The 17,139-nt window shown below is 37.3% G+C and overlaps 1 protein-coding gene across 1 annotated transcript in view; it reads right to left on the reverse strand.

Moving 5' to 3' along the window:
- GAS2 (growth arrest specific 2) overlaps positions 1–4,667 on the reverse strand; it is a 178,443-nt gene extending 173,776 nt beyond the window's left edge. The window contains exon 1 of the mRNA XM_039345568.1: positions 4,649–4,667. The gene's annotated coding sequence lies outside the window, so the exon portion shown is untranslated. The remainder of the gene's footprint in view (positions 1–4,648) is intronic.
- Positions 4,668–17,139: the final 12,472 nt, after the last annotated feature.

A 17,139-nucleotide genomic window follows, 5' to 3' on the forward strand; every position in this document is an offset into this window, starting at 1 on the left:
CACTTCCAAGTGCAGTAAAAATGCAGGCAGTGTGCCTGCAAACAGCACCATATGCAGGATTCATTTATCTGCAACACAGCAGACTGAAGGGGAAAAAAATAGAGTCATGTAATTATACTGGAAGATTTTAAAGATCACTTGCAATTCAAACTATATAGTAGACTGATCTTTAATTGTTTATACGGACATTCCCAAATCAAAGTAATTCTTTAGACAATGTCATCTAATTCTGAGCAATGAGAAATACCAAAAGCAGCTTCCTGTTTTTCAACAGTCAGAATGTATCAGCGCCAAAGCTCTCTCTATACACATTTATATATATTAAACATATATTGCTGCCAAACAAAAAGCAGGAGAATTAATGGATTTTTTTTTACCAATCCAGATTTACGAGGATTTCCTTTGCACAAACTGAAATTTCCCAGCAATTGTCAGCACCAATAAGGCCATTTTCTTGGCTAATGTCATATAATTGTGTTTCAAAATGTTACAGGCACTTTTATTTCTTTTAAAATGTTCCAAACTTTTAAACTCCAGTTCCAGTTGAATTTGTAATTATTTCTCTGTAAAATTACTAAGCCTGCAAATATCATCCTATTCTGTTAAAAAGTAAAAAAAAAAAAAAAAGTTGCAGAAATGTTATGTTATTCGCCCTATTAGTCAGTGGGGCTTATGATATGAAATCAATTCAATCTGAGTCAAAGTTGGTTATTTTCAGAAGCTCTCAAGATGATTTGAAATGAACTTTATAGCTGGACCCCTCCCCACTCTGATGCTGCTAAAGACATGTCAGAAAACAAAACCGATTTCCTTTCCCACTGCTTTAAAAGGAACATGGTCTGCAGATCAATATATGACAGAAAACAGTTAAGGGAGGGAATTAGCATCCTGTATCAAGGCCGCTTCCCAGCTTCATGTGTCCTTAAAGGGGAACACACACACACACACACGGCGCGCGAAGCAATGCTACTGCAGCACAAATGGTGTGGATTGAAAGCTGAAAATGAAATGGTTGAAGTAAAAGAAAGCCTTTGTCTTCATGTTTCCTTAGTAGTTGATTCTTTGCAAGTCACATCAGTTCAGTTCAGAATTCTAGGCAACAAGGACTAATTTCCAGAGTATTATCAAGGATCAACTAGCAAGCACTTTTTGAATTTTACGTCTCACTCAAAACCATTCTCCCCCTTTTTTTCTTAAAATTACTCAAATATCATTTCCTCTTTTTCTTTCACAGAAATGAATGAAGTCAGTGTAGTGGCTATTTCTAATTCTTAACTGAAGCAAAATTCATGATGTCATTTCCCCTGTTGAAATCTAGGTGCTTTGCAGCTGTATCTCTCTCTCTCTCTCTCTCTCTCTCTCTCTCTCTCTCTCTCTCTCTCTCTCCCTCCCTCCCTCCCTCCCTCCCTCCCTCCCTCCCTCCCTCCTGCCCACATACGTAGTGGATTTTTGCTATTCTAATTCCAGCTTAAAGGTAGGAAAATGACATTTTGGAGCTGTTTTAATAACTCTTGTAGTTATACTCCCTTGGCACCACTTGTCATATGAAGAACTAAAGAGGGGTGAGATGAATATCACATTTTCCAAGGTGCCCTCTATTCATCAAAACCGCCTATTCCATGGGTGTCAAACTCGCCACATCACGTGACGTGTCGCAATGTTTCGCAATTTTTTTTGCATTGCCGGAGCTTGGGTGGGCACAGCCTCCGTATGATGCAACTGGCCAGCAATTTGACATCCCTGGCCTATTCTAAATCAGCTAAAAATTGGTGTGCTAAGGGCTAAAATTTACATTATTTTATTCCTTTCATCTTATGCAAAATTAGGCAGCTTTCGTGTACTTATTTGTCTCTCAGTTTACACATATGTAACACAAACACTGTGACAAGGATTGGCTGCTGTGACAGGAGTTGATGGACTGAAGTCATCTTGTGTAAGATCTGGATGGCCAGCTTTATTCTCTCCTACTGTTCTATTCTTTCTAAGATTTAAATCTGATAGTGTATCTGCCAAACCAGTTTCTCTTGCTGTGCTCATATTATGTGTTTGTGTAAATCTGTTTGGGGAGTGGGGCTGACCTCCTTATTTTTTAGAAATTACTTTAAATAGCTGAGATGGGTGGGGGGGAGAGAGTATAAGAATAAGTCAGAATCACCTATGTTACTATTATAATTTGTGTTTGTGAATCCTCCCCAGAGTAAGTAAATCTAGACAGCATATTTGAATTAGCTATGAAATCTCTTAGATTCATAGCTTTAGAGAGTTCTAAAGAATTATCAGATCTCTTCTTTATGCATCAAAAGTTTATGCATCCTCCTCTTCCTCCTCCTCCTCCTCCTCCTCCTCCTCCTCCTCCTCCTCCTCCTCCTCCTCTTCTGGGACATAACTGGAGGGAGAGCTGTAACAATGTACATAATGTCCCCCTTAAGAGACATAACCAGTACAATGACTTTCCAATAGTTGCTCCCACCCTCTTTTTGTAGGATGGTCTGTGTTCAGATCTGTCCATTTCCTGAACTGATAGGCACATTCCCAAAGTTCTGAGTGCCACTACCCAAATGCTAATACCTGTACATTGATTTGTACCATGCCAACAAATTTTGGAAGTATTATTATTACTATAATAATAATAATAAAGACAGGTGTGGCAGGACTCAGTGATGCTTCTGAGAATCCACAGCAGCAAAATGCTCATAATTACAAGCATTGCTTTAGGATGTATCTATATTTCTTTCAACTGCCATTAAAACAAGAGTTGGCTTTTTATATATTTGTTTTAGATGTTCAGCAATACAACCCCATTCTCTGATGATGCGGTACGGAAATGTTAATGATCCAGAGTCAAGCTAGGAGTACAACTGGCCATATGATTTTTTTTTTCTCACTCGTTAATTGAATGATGGGACAAATTTTTTTCCTGCACATTTTGCTTCTAGGGAAGTTAACCAATAGTGGATTTTCCCTGGTGGCTTATCCCCTAGGGTCTGTGTGCCAGGCTGCCTTCGGTCTAAGACAGCTTCAGCTTTGACAAAGGGATTAGTAAAAAGCTCTTGACTTTCAGTATGGGGGCTTGCTAGGCACAACAATGCAACACAGGAGAGATTTTGTCCCCTATTTAGTTGTGTTACTTGGCACATTGCTTATAGTTAAGAATAAAATACCATCTGTTATGTGTTCACAGTGATTCAGTCTAGAGAGCTTAGGTTGTTTTTTTTTTACAACCTTAAAACAAAAATAGATTATCGGGAGGGGAGATTCACAATATCAAGTGTGCATGTGGGATGTGTGTGTGTGACACACAGAGAGAGGGAGGGCAAGAGAGAAGGGGAAAATCTTTAATGCATGTTTTATTCATTATTTCTTTTTAAAGAGCATGAACAATATACAAAGCAAATTATTAGCTTCTGAGATAAGCTGCTCCTAAGGCAGCTTAACTTTATTGCTCAGTTCTCCTGGTGTTTTATTTTAGTGATCATTGAATGAAATTAGTGCAAATCTATAGGCAAAAAAAATATCCTGAAATCACTATCAGATTCTATTGGGCTCTGCCTGCCTCTGCAGGAAGATAGTTAAGCCACTTTCACTTCCCAGTTTTAAGTCTTCTTTCATGAATCAAAAGTTAAGTATTTTATTTGCTACTCATGTTTATTTATTCTTTTACTCACTTTATGTGTTTGCTGCCCTTTCCCAAAGGCTCTTGAATATGAAATGTTCTTGAAGCAGTTAGAACCTAATAAAAGTTTGCATTTAGTTCCATTAGATGCATTTTAATCCATCAGTATATTTAAAACAAATTTGTTTTTATGAGTTGCTTTTTATAAAGTAATTTAAGTCATTCTCTCTATTCTGCCCCCCTTTCCATTTTTCTACCACTTAATAGACCTTGTACAATATGAAATCAATATTTTCCTGCTATCCCAGCTTTACCTTTTTCTCTACAATGGCCCTACACTTTCACAACTGTTGTGTATTTTCAAATATATGGAATGGGATATGCAATGAGATTTACATTGTTATAGTGTTGATTTTGCATGTTTTATGCTTTGGTCAAAGTTATCTGAGATATGGGGAGATGAAATCATCAGTAGATACTATATACACAACTTTACTTCTTTCTCTCTAATTTCAATGGACATCTTGTATCAATATTTGAAGTTACTGTAATTGGCTTTAAAATACCTCAGACATTAATGTGGCTATACTATTGTAGGGAAAAAGAAGAGAAATCTCTGTCTTGTTCTGAACGGGGGATACCCTACTTCCGAAAAAAACATCAGGATGAAAATATGGCAGCTGCATTTCAAAGCCATCGTAGTCAACTACAGTTAAATGTGAATTAAAACTGTTTCTTGGAGAAAGCTGGCATAGTTACACAAGCCCAAGCTCCAATCCACTTAAATGAAGCAGAACATTTAATAAATAAAATAATCTGATAGGAAGACTGGTTGTTTGATCACATGATACCTATATATAATATCACCTCCAATTGCTCTTAAATCCAGTGTCGATTCAAGGTATTGGTTAAAAGATCTTTACCAGTTATGTTAGAAGGTGTGTATTTTCTACATGGAGCAGAATCTAGTTGTGATCATCTGTGTATATATATATATATTGATTACAGACATTGCTTCCAGATATAATTGCTTACCTCATTGGCCACACTGCAACAGCAAGTCAAAAATATGTGCACTTTATCATACTGTATTGTCTTTTACCTCTTCCATCCTTCTTTGCTCCTGCTACCTTGTAGGACCTTGCTATAGGTCGTCTTTGTCATGTAACATCTGAAAAAACTGAAAAACCCATACATAGGCTATTGTAATTATTGTAAGCTCTTTTATGCAGCATTTCTGGATAGAGTGAATGTGATAGAACCTTAAAATAAAGAATCTATTTTAAACACACACACACATTTATCATGACCTATTTATTTTCATTATATGAATTATATTGATGAAGTTCTTATTTTGCTAGCTTTAACAAAGAATACCCTATCTCAATACTGAAAGATTTCCTGAGCTAAACAATCAGCTTGACCTTCCTATTCAGGATACTATTTATTTTAGAAGTAACAATGTAAAATTACCTACTTTATTTTAGTACAAATTTGCCAGTGCCTTTTCCTTCCAGAATTGTTTTTACAGCCAGCTCTTTGTTGCTCTCCAAATAGATGCAGTGGAATTTATAGCAAATGGCTTTGTTGGCTTCCTCTATATCTTTTTCCAGGTTTTGTCTTTTTAAAATCTCTGGATGTTTAGAAAACCTTAAGAATAGCTCTGTCACTCCACACATTTATCTCTTCTTCCTTTTCCTTTTAAGATGCAGCTACTTTAGTGGTGATGTGTGGGTATATATAACTACATATATAAAGGCACATTAACAAATTATCTGAGTTCTCCTTATTTGCTCAAAACTGCTGCATTGCTCAATAAAAATTGCATTTGAACAGAAAAATCTGTTGTGAATGGTAGAAGCTATTAAGTGTGAATAACATAAATTTTAAAATTGCAAGTTATTACAAAGAAGATTCAACTCACCTTTTTATGGGAATTCTATGCAACAAACTACCAATCTAACCAAAACATTTCAACTGAAAGAGCCCTGGAACAATCAGATCAAAACAAAATCTAGATTTCAATTTAATTCTGAAGCTATTTCACTGAATACCGTACTGTACACATCTATGTACAATTTCATTATGGATTTTAGGTTATTTTTAACAAGCACAGATGCCTTAAATTTTGAGTTAGTATTTCAGAAAACCTTTCCAAACACAAAACTCGTTTTATCACATAACAAAAATTCTGGGTTTAGTATAATTTTAAAAGAGATCTTCAAATCTACCACTAGGGGGCGCCACACTATTAAATGCTCTCTTGCGTTACTGTTTCAGTTCGCATTTGATAGTTGATTGGAAATATTGGCTGATGGTTTATGTCTTTCTGCTCATAATAAGAGTCTGACAACATATGAAAAGTAAGATTCATATATTGAGAGAGAGTAGTCTACACATACTATCACACACTTCCTTTGGAATTTTTATGTCCCATTGTTTTATTTTACAGAAGCGCTTTTTCTTGGACATTGGAAGCAGGAAACTTAAACTGAAAGCCTTATTGCACACATAATTCCTGCATGGTGAAACAGCAAATTTGACCTTTGGGATGCTGAACATTTGTGGCACATTTGAAAAAAAAAATTTTGGGCTCAGTTATAATTCAAATACCTTTTTTCCTTTATCCTATCTGTTTTCAAAAGGCACCAAAACATAGTTTTTTCCCCAATAGTGTACACTTTCCTTATTCTTCTCCATTAACTGTTTGTTTGTTTATTACTGTAAGCAAGCTTAGTTACTGTGATGTCAAATCCCAAATAAAAGGAGGTTCCATTTCTTATTTTCCCTCGACTCCCACTTAACTATGCTTCTGTGTTGTGTGTGAGTACAAGGGTAGCCAGACAAAAGCAAATCAAATTGGGAAGTTCCCATCAAATAAGCTTTGATCAAGAGAGGCAAAAGTGTCTCCAGGACCAAGAGATATATAAACATAGAGAAATACAGAGATACCAACATAGACATAAATATGGAAACACAGAGAAAGAAATGAGAATAATTTACAGTGCCATTTAGAGGGAGAGTAGACATCAATCAAATTGAAAATTAATCCATTATTGAAGGCAACACACCTCCACAACCCAATGCAAACACACACAGTATTTAAACAATACTGAAACCATTCCAAGTACTGCAGTACTGTACTATTTGAAACAACATAGGGCAAAGAATAAAATTCCAATAAATATATAAAGCTACAATTATACACACCCTCATCTTGTAATAAATCTAATAAAGTGAAGTTGCTTCTGAGTAAAGAAGAATAGGGTTCTGCAGTCAATATATCAGTTGGATTACAGTAGTAGGGAAAATATATTCTAAATGAATTTGCATCATAATTAATTTCATGTCAAAATGATCATTGAATTTGATTCAGCTACAGTCAAAAAGAACATAATCACAAAGAAAGGTTATGGAAACTTCCAATTTTTCTAGAATTTAGCTTCCAGATGCTACTTCTAGCAGGCCAATGGTGAGTGATCATAGAAATTAAAATTCAGCATTTTAAGGAGAACAGATTCATCATCCTTAACATGTAGCTGATCTAGGATGATAATAGCCATCAACACCAGTTACAGCAATTAGTGATCCAAGATAATTCTCTATCCTCATACTCATATAACATATGCATCCAGTCAATTCAAGCTCAGACAAGCACTGTGGTTCCAACACAATTCCTCTTTTCCTGGTTGTGCCATATTAATTTTGGCCATAAAAGTTGTTTCAGCACCTTAGCAAGTCTTGTCCTAAATTCTTAGCTCAAACGTAATGTGGATCCCAAAGACTGCAAGTAAGATAAACTGGAATAAATACATTACTTTGGGAGAAAATAATAGATGTATTACATATGATTCTTTTTTTATTGAAAAGTTTTATAAAAGTTACAATATACACCCCAAAACCCACCCACCCTAAACCCCCCTCTCTCCCCCACTTCCCAGAGCTGTGTACAGGGTAACAAATATAATAATCATACTCTAACTAACATTAACCAACTATGTGTATTACATATGATTCTTAATGATTTTTTTTTATTTTTGTATGTATATTCAATTACTTTTTTTTACTTTAATATGTATACAGAATTAAGGGAATTTAATTGAGAGGGGAGAAATATTTTTTTTAATACTGTAATTACTATTATCCAAGTCCTCTGTCCAAATCCAATATTTCTCTTGGCTTTGCCTTAATGTTTCACATCTGTGACAATAAATATCAAATGCAAGGAGAAAGACAGTGAAGGAAACTCCATTGTGGTAATGAGATTACTCTGAAAATAAAGCACTGAATTACCAAAATCTAATCTGGAAGTGACAAAGTGTGTGTGATTGCCAAGTAATTATTACTTCAGAGTCCTTTTCCATGGGGAAAAGGCCTATGATTAGACACCACACCATGCTAATGTTGCTAGAAGTTGATCTTGATGTGAATAGATGAAATAGTTTTGTAGCAAATATGTCAGTTCTCAAGACTCTATTAAAAGTATAAATCCAAGCTTCTATTGTGCTGATTGCACAACAGCAAAGATATTGGATAAAGCGAGATAATATATTTTATTAAATTGTAGTTAATTGGACAGTCTTCTACTTCTGAAAGGTTTTCTTCAGCCATTGTTTATCAAGAGGCATCAACTTAGTCTGAAGGAATCATATATTTCTTGAGCATTCTGTCTATGGACTATATATGAATTTGTATGACATTTCTTGCACCAATAATGTGGTCAATTTGATTTCTATCTACTCCAGTTGTGATGTTGACATACTGTATATGGATATCATTTTTGTGTTTGGAAGCTGCGTTAGCAATGAAAAAACCATTGGACTAGCAAAATATTAAGTTGTTTTTTTCCTTCATTTATTCATTACCTAATTTGTTTCTTGGGCTATAAGTATGAGTGTATGTGCATGTGTATATATACATATGTGTGTGTGTGTACACACACACAAACATTTTAACAGTGGAACTTGGTTGCTGAAAAGCTTCCCGACCTTGTTATGGTGTTATTTGATATTTCATAGAGATAATATATTTATCGGTGATGCGTGCTTGTCTATTTGATAGGAACACTATATATCATTTTCCAAACTTGATCCATGGGATTGTATATGCATATAGCAGTCTAATTCTGATTAGCAGCACAGTGACCTATAGGTGAAGATGCTCACCTCCCATTCAGAAGTTTGAAAGTTCAATCCTAAGCAGCAACAAATGTTTATCAGGGCACAAAGAGAAAATATCTGTTGTGAACTCTGTATAGGCATCAGGAAGGGCATTCAGCCAATAAATGCTCAGTTCTATTCAGTCACCCCAATCCCACCCTGAAACAAGGGTCCTAAAAAAAAAAATAGCAATCAGTTCTGATAGAACTAATTATTACCTTCATTTACTTAGTTACTTTCTTGCTCTATAACATAATTAAAGAAATCCATCAAACAGATGGATTGATAGGGGCATCTTTATCAAGTGATTGGGGAAGTATCTTTTGAATCTCTGCCTGGATATATCCCTGTCCATTCCAAGACTGAAAGATCAAGGCAAGTTCTGGGAATAAGAATTTTAAGCAGGTGGTTCCGAACAAGGCCAAGAATTAGCATGGCTTTCCATTTCCCCCCAAGTGTCCTAGCTTTTTGAAGAATAAATTTGTATTGATCTGATTCTCTCACTTCAATTCCACTCTTTGATAATAGAATTTGCAATCATGTTATAAGATCCCTAACTTTTCAATAAATGCATAGAGTAGAAAGAGCTCCTGCACCTAAATGTAATTTCATTTGCTTATTTTTGCTTATTCCTTTTCATCTTTCTGCCCTCAGTTTCTCTTAGGAAAGAATGAAAAATATTGGACAACAAGCTACAATTGTCTGTACCGCTTTTCCCTCAATTTACCACTCTATAGTAAATTAGTTTTAGTCACAAAACATAATATAAATATTAGCAGAAGCACATGTTTTTATATTTCTGCTGTTTTGAAGTAACTACTACTAACCAAGAAAAAGAAAATATAGAATTCACTAGGCAGAGTAGAAGGTAATAATCATAGTGAATACTAAAGAAAAAAAAGATACTTTTAGCCTCTTCACAGAACCTCCACCAAATTTCTGTTTACTAAACGCCCTGTGTATTTCCCCTCTTTTTGCTACACATCATAATCTGAAATTCTGGAAAAAGCCTCATTTCAAAACTCTAACCCTAACCCTACATGTTTTCTCTGCATTAAAATGTGATAACTTCTGATTTGTTGTAACCAAAGGTACGTGGAACAAGACCTGGGACCCTAGCTTATTCCTCCTAAATCATAATTTCAGATTTATATAGCATTTATTTGTAATATGGCCTATTGTGATGTTGGCAAATAGCCTTGCTGCTGTGCCTTTGGAATTGTCCAAAGTATTAATCAACTTTATATATGTTGCTTCAGTACATGTTCTTCTGAACTTAGTCATTTTTTGATCTGTGGTAGAAAAGCAAATAGATCCCTAATTGAAAATCCCAGTAACAAACTTTTCTATGAATTAAAAAAAAACTATTATAGAAGATTATGCACAATACTTATAATTACCAGTGGCTGCTTTTTTCATGCCACTAAAGCATGAATTAATATTTGATATATAATAATTGAAATTGATGGGAATCATCCAAAGGAATGCAGCCAGACCCTGCTTAGTGGCACTGCCCAGATTGAAGTTTAATCTCAACAGGCAATTGATAGAGGATTACTTCACTCCAACTCAGCCGCTAAGACTGTTTTTCCTTCCATTTTCTATCTTCCCTTCCAAATAGCTATTGCTCTGTCCCAGCCTACGTGAGTCCTTGTTAAGCTCAGAAGGAGAAACCCCTCTTCCAACAAGCAGGCTGGAACTGCAGGAAAAAACCAATCCCCTTTTATTATTCACAGACCTGAGTCAATGTCCAAGGCAAACAAACACAGTTGACAGAAACTCGATCCTCAACACAAACAGTTGCCTTCGGCAACCAGCACCTCCCACACCTTCCTTTTTATTATGCAGCCAAGGTGTGGCTTTCTAATGCCTTCTCCTTTGCCTTTGAAGCTGCACCATTGCTTTCTTCTGTCCTACTCTCTTTTCTTGCCAGCATTTACGTGCATCCTGGATAGCTCCCAGCTGTGAGTCATCACTCTCCAACTCAGACTCCCAGTACAGCTGTATCTCAGCCTGAGCACTAGTAGAGGGCCAGGCTCCTCATCTAACTGTAAATCCTGAAGCTCCCCAGAGCCTTCCTCTGACTCTGATGTCACTCCAGGCCCCTCCTCCTCCTCTGATTCCTCAGACTCAGCTGCTGGGTCCACTGCTGGCGAGGAATCACAACAGCTATTAATAGGAAAATGCAGACAAGGAGGACAAATAATGGTGAGGGTCTTTCTGTAGCAATTGCAAAATAAAAAACAAAAATAAAATTCACTACACATGTCCAGAACCCTCTTTTCTCAGGACCCTCTAATCCTAAACTACCAGTGGTCACATTGTGACTTTCACATTGTGGCGCTGTCTGATAGCTCACTTTGTGACATGTAGAATACATTTCCTGCAATTAAGGAACATGCAAGCAGCACATGATATACAAGGGATTCTTTAAAGCATGTCAGGTATAATTGTTTGCCTCTCAAACTCCACGGAGTCATTCTCTGTCTGGAGTGAGAAGGGTGGCAACAATCCTTGAGAGCACCACTTGTTAGTTAGTTAAGGAAGATTGGGGGGGAACAGTTGAGGCTGTAATATTCTGACTCCCATATAGGTTGTTGATCAAATTGGCCTTCTTGATTGCTCTTATCCACCTACCCACGATATCAATGACAGTAGAAGAAAAATGTTCCTGTTAGTCAGGCAAGCAAGCATTTCATTCCTAGTTCCTTTCTTTTTCTATGTATTTTTCTTTTTCTTGTTTTCCTTCAAGAATATGGTACTAAAATTGCCAAAGCCTATCACAGTGGGCCAAAACATTTTGCTGTCTGAGGCAAAGAGATGGTGCTTGCTCACACCATTTCAGATGACAATGGAATGAGTGGTTGATTTTGTTGGAGGCAATATGCTGACTGTAATCAGCTTAGAGAGGGCTGTAAAGTGAAGTGGTATATAAGTCTAAGTGTTATTACTATTTTTACCTCACCATCAGCTCTGCCACATAGCAATAGCACTTAGACTTATATACCACCCTACAGTGCTTTACAGCAGAGATCCCCAACCTTTTGGCACCAGGGACCGGTTCCATAGAGAGAGGTCTTTCTGTGGACCAGAGAGTGTGTGGTTTTGTTCTGCTGCCTGCGTCCCACAGATGGGGCTTTGCTTGTTTGTGCGGACTGGTTGCTGGCATGCACAGCCTGGTACATGGACCAGGGGTTGGGGACTCCTGCTTTATCACACTCACTAGGCAGTTTACAATGTCAGCATATTGCCTCCAACAATCTGGGACCTCATTTTACCAACCTTGGAAGGATGGAAGGATGAGTCAACTTGAACCCCAACAGGATCGAACTGCAGGTTATGGGCAGAGTTTGCACGCAATAAATAAACTCTACCCTGAATTAAGGGATTACAAGTTTGTAAAAAGGGGTTTTTTTTACTGCATTCTAACCACTGTGCCACCAGGCTCCTTTAGAGAGTTCCAGGACAAGTTTCTTTGTCTTTTTATACAAAGCAGATGATCAATGTTAGTTATGTGTCGAAATAGAGGTGCAAAATTAGAGGCCTGAATCTATCTCTCCACCCACAGCAATCTCCAAAAATTATTCCAAATTGAAGTTTTTGATGTAGAATCTTAGATTGTTAGGGTTGGATGGAAACTTTGATGTCATCTAGTTGAGTCAGCTGCTTACTACAGACATTCACTGCTACAACATTCCCAATAGATGAGCATCCAACTTGTCTTTAAACACTTCCTGTAAAGCAAATTCTTCCACTTTCCAATATAGTATGTTAACTTGTTGGGCAGCTGTTATCATTAGAAATTTAGGGGTTTTTTTCTTCATTCAATATCCATTGTTACATAAAGTAAACCATATTAAAGATGTAACTGAAGAGTAACCATATTAACTGTATTCAGTTTCACTTCATTCAAATGGAAGGGAAATTAAATTTAATTGTTAAGCTTATCCATTACTATTCTTTGCTCTTCAACATCTTTATCAACGATTTGGATGATGGGATAGATGAGGAACTCATTAAATTTGCAGACGACACCAAGCTGGCATAAATAGCCAACACTCCAGAAGACAGGCTTAAGATACAGGAGGATCTGGACAGACTTGAACACTGGGTGCTATCTAACAAAATGAAATTAAATGGTGAAAAAAGTAAGATTCTACATTTAGGCAAGAAAAACCAAATGTACAGGTATAGTATAGGTGGTACCTCTCTCAATAGTAGTAACTGTGAGAGGGATCTCAGAGTCCTAGTGGACAATCACTTAGATGTGAGCCAGCAGTGTGCTGCAGCTGTCAAAAAAGCCAACAGTGTTAGGCTGCATTAACAGAGGGATAGAATCAAGATCACGTGAAGTATTAATATCACTTTACAATGCCTTGGTAAGGCCACACTTGGAATACTGCATCCAGTTTTGGTCACCACAATGTAAAAAAGATACTGAGAGTACAGAGAAGAACAACAAAGATGATTAGAGGACTGGAGGCTAAAACATATAAGGAATGGTTGCTGGAATTGGGTATGTCTAGTTTAATGAAGAGAAGGATGAGGGGGGACATGATAGCAGTGTTCCAATATCTCAGGGGCTGCCACAAAGAAGAGGGAGTCAAGCTATTCTCCAAAGTGCCTGAAGGCAGGACAAGATGTAACGGATTGAGACTATTCAAGGAGAGAAGCAACCTAGAACTAAGGAGAAACTTCCTGACAGTTAGAACAATTAACCAGTGGAACAACCTGCCTCCAGAAGCAGTGAATGCTCCAACACTGGAAGTTTTTAAGAAGAGACTGGACAGCCATTTGTCTAAAATGGTATAGGGTTTCCTAACTGAGCAGGGCGCTGGACTAGATGACTTCCAAGGTCCCTTCCAACTTTATTATTTTGGATCATCGCACAGTCAGCCAGATATTCAGACTGGATATGGCATTTTGTCTACATATCGAGTCTTTACCTAGGACCTGGGATAGGCAGATTTGGATGTTTGATGGTATTACAGATATCGTCGCAGGATGGAAGCAGTTCCTAGTAAGGCCGCCTATTGTAATTGACTAATAGCGAATTTGTCAATGCCAATGGTGTTCAAGTGGTGCACCAGTTGTTTTGGGATTGCACCCAAGGAGCCTATTACTATTGGTACTACCCTTGCTTGCTTTTGCCACAGTCTTTCTATTTCTATTTGTAGGTCTTTGTATTTTGTTATCTTCTCCAGTTCTTTCTCGTCTATTCTGCTGTCTCCAGGCACTGCCACGTCCACTATCCAGACTTTTTTGTCTTTCTTATCGACAATTGTTAAGTCTGGGGTGTTATGTTGCAGGTGCTTGTCTGTTTGAATTCTGAAGTCCCAGAGCAGTTTAATTTTATCATTTTCTATGACTTTCTCTATTTTATGATCCCACCAGTTTTTGCTTACAGGCAAATGATATTTTTTGCAGATCTTCCAATGCACCATTGTTGCTACTTTGTCATGCCGCTGCTTGTAATCAGTCTGTGCAATCTTCTTGCAACAGCTTACCAAGTGGTCCACTGTTTCTTCAGCTTTTTTGCATAGGCGGCACTTACTGTCTGTTGCTGTCTTCTCAATTTTGACTTTGTATGCATTTGTCCTTAAGGCTTGGTCTTGTGCAGCCAGAGTTAGTCCCTTGGTCTCTTTCTTCAATTTTCCTGCTCTTAGCCATTGTCAGGTCTTGTTATTATCTGCTTTCCCAGCTATTTTTTTAATGTATTGGCCATGTATTGCTTTGTCTTCCCATGCCTCTATTCTGTTCTTCATTGGGTCTTTCTTGTAGGCCAGTTTGGTCTCTCCAGTAGTTAGTAAGCCTTCCTGATATACTAATTTCAGTGCATCTTCATCATTGTTCTTCAGATATTTCTTCTTCAACCATCTGATGTACTTGTAGCATTCCACACCCACCTATTTGCCTTGGTAGATAAAGTCTATCAATGTCACTGAGTGGATGAAGGGCATGATTCATTGTCATTATTTTTCTGGTCTGCCTATCCATTGCTTTTAGTTCTTGTTGAGTCCAGTCCACTATTACAGCTGTGTACCTAATGACTGGAATTGTCCAGGTGTTGATTGCCTTCATGGTATTTCCTCCATTGAGTTTGGACTTTAAGATCTTCTTCACTCTCTTGATGTATTCACCTCTAATCTTTTTCTTGACTTCAGTGTGCTTGATGTTGTCAGCTTGAAGGATACCCAAGTATTTGTAGTACTCTTCCTCATCCAGACTCTTAATGTTATTTTCGTGGGGCATCTTGATTCCTTCAGTTTTCACTATTTTTCCTTGTTTGATAGTAAGTGTGGCACATTTGTCCAAGCCAAACTCCATTACAATATCTTGGCTATATATACGGACAGTGTTGAGCAGCGATTCTATTTCAGATGATGTTTTTCCATACAGTTTCAGATCATCCATGTAAAGGAGATGGGATAGTCTGGCAGATGTTTTTGATGTTTGATAGCTATGTCCTGAGTTATTCAGTATTGTTGACAGAGGAAACAGTGCAATAACAAATAGTAATGGTGATGGTGATGATGATGATGATGATGATGATGATTACTACTATTATTATTATTATTATTTAGTTGTGACTTAAAAGCCAAATTGGACCCTTAATCCAGAAGGAAAAAATACATCCTTGAAAAAAGGAGAAGGAATATATTAGGTCGATTGCTTGTTCTTAAAACAGGAGAATGTGCGGTTTCCATCTGTAACATTATTTATGCAACCTAAAGGACCAATAATTAACATATATATATATATTGCTTTGTCACCATTCAGTTGATTTGTCATATGGGAAATTTATGATTCACTAGCCATGAATTCACTAGCTGTGTGGGTGGTAGCCTGTCTGGATTTTGATACATTTGTTTTTAACCTTCTCTCCTCTCCTCTACTCCCAGACCTTCACCCCTGCTTCTGGCTGCAGAAATAAGGTGTTTGTCCAATACTTGGATGGCTACAATCCATAGCTCTGTGATACTATTTGGCTCATCCAGGTCAAACAAAAAAGAACATAAGTGGTCCATAGAGAAAAAATACATACTGTATAAAATATGAGTCTCTGTCAGATTAATTCATTAATATAGGCTCCATATTTGATGCGTTGTGGTTTCATAGTAGGGAATAAGGGAAGATTAAAAGCCATCATAGGCCAAGATATGATGATACAAAAGGAACTGGCTGAAGAACGAGCATCTGCATTCACTTTTTATTTCAAGTTCATCACACAGTTGAAATACTCCTGATGGTCAAGGTACCAGCTATCCAGTTTTGAAGCTGCTCTGCTTGAATTACAGAACAATGAGAAGAAAGGCTCAATCCTGTAGGGACAGTTGTCATAAAAGCTCACCTTAAGTCATTATGATTCATGCAAGCTGTAGTGAACAGAAGAATTATTGTTACATTCCAAGGTATTCGGCTATGTAGCTGTATACATGAAGGCAATATAAGCAGTTACACTATACATACAGGTGTTTGTCATCTATCTATCTATCTATCTGTCTGTCTGTCTGTCTGTCCGTCCGTCCATCCACCCACCCCCCACCTACCTACCTACCTACCTATATCTCTCTATCTCTCTATCATCTATCTGTCTATCTACCTACCTACCTACCTATATCTATCTATCTATCTATCTATCTATCTATCTATCTATCTATCTATCTATCTATCTATCTATCTTTCAAATTTCTACGCTGCCTATCTCTGGGGGTTTACCATATAATAAAAAATTAAAAGTGCAAAAACAAATAAAATTAGAAAAATTGAATTTGGGTTAAAAGATGTTGGGCAGTCTAAGGGTGAGAATCTTCTCTACCACATTTGTCAACCCCAGTGTAGTAGGCCCCAGTCCAAGTGGCACACCCACGCTTTTAGGGTGTTCTAGAATGCCCAGAGTGTAGGGTTGGATATAACATCTGAGAGGCGAATACTCCAAAGGGCTCATCTCCTTTTAGCTATGGTCACAGTGTGGCTTTTGGAGGAGTAGGGCTGTTCACAGTTGTTTATATCAAACCCTAAAGCCTGAAGGCAGCTCTTGAGAAATTCTTGTTGGGAGAGGAGGGGAGGAGCATCATAATCTTGCTTATCTCCATCTGCAGGTAGTTATGGGCAGCTGCAAGCAAAATTGGGGACTGCCATGGTTTAATATAATTCCACCACCTATCAAATTACCCTGCACATTGTTCTAAATGGTTACTGTATTCTTTGGGGAGCAATTAGAAACAAATTAGAATTCTGTTCCTGTACTGTCCAGCCAATTGTATAATGCAGTCCCAGCCTGACTTAGCAGAAGTAGCCCTAAGGATGCTGATGGTATCTCTCAGTCTGATTGGTCTGGGAGATTCAATACTCAGGCTTTAGGTC

This window comes from Crotalus tigris, unplaced genomic scaffold (genome assembly GCF_016545835.1).
Source record: "Crotalus tigris isolate CLP2741 ecotype Arizona unplaced genomic scaffold, ASM1654583v1 scf7180000017961.1242950, whole genome shotgun sequence".
Classification (NCBI taxonomy): domain Eukaryota; kingdom Metazoa; phylum Chordata; class Lepidosauria; order Squamata; family Viperidae; genus Crotalus; species Crotalus tigris.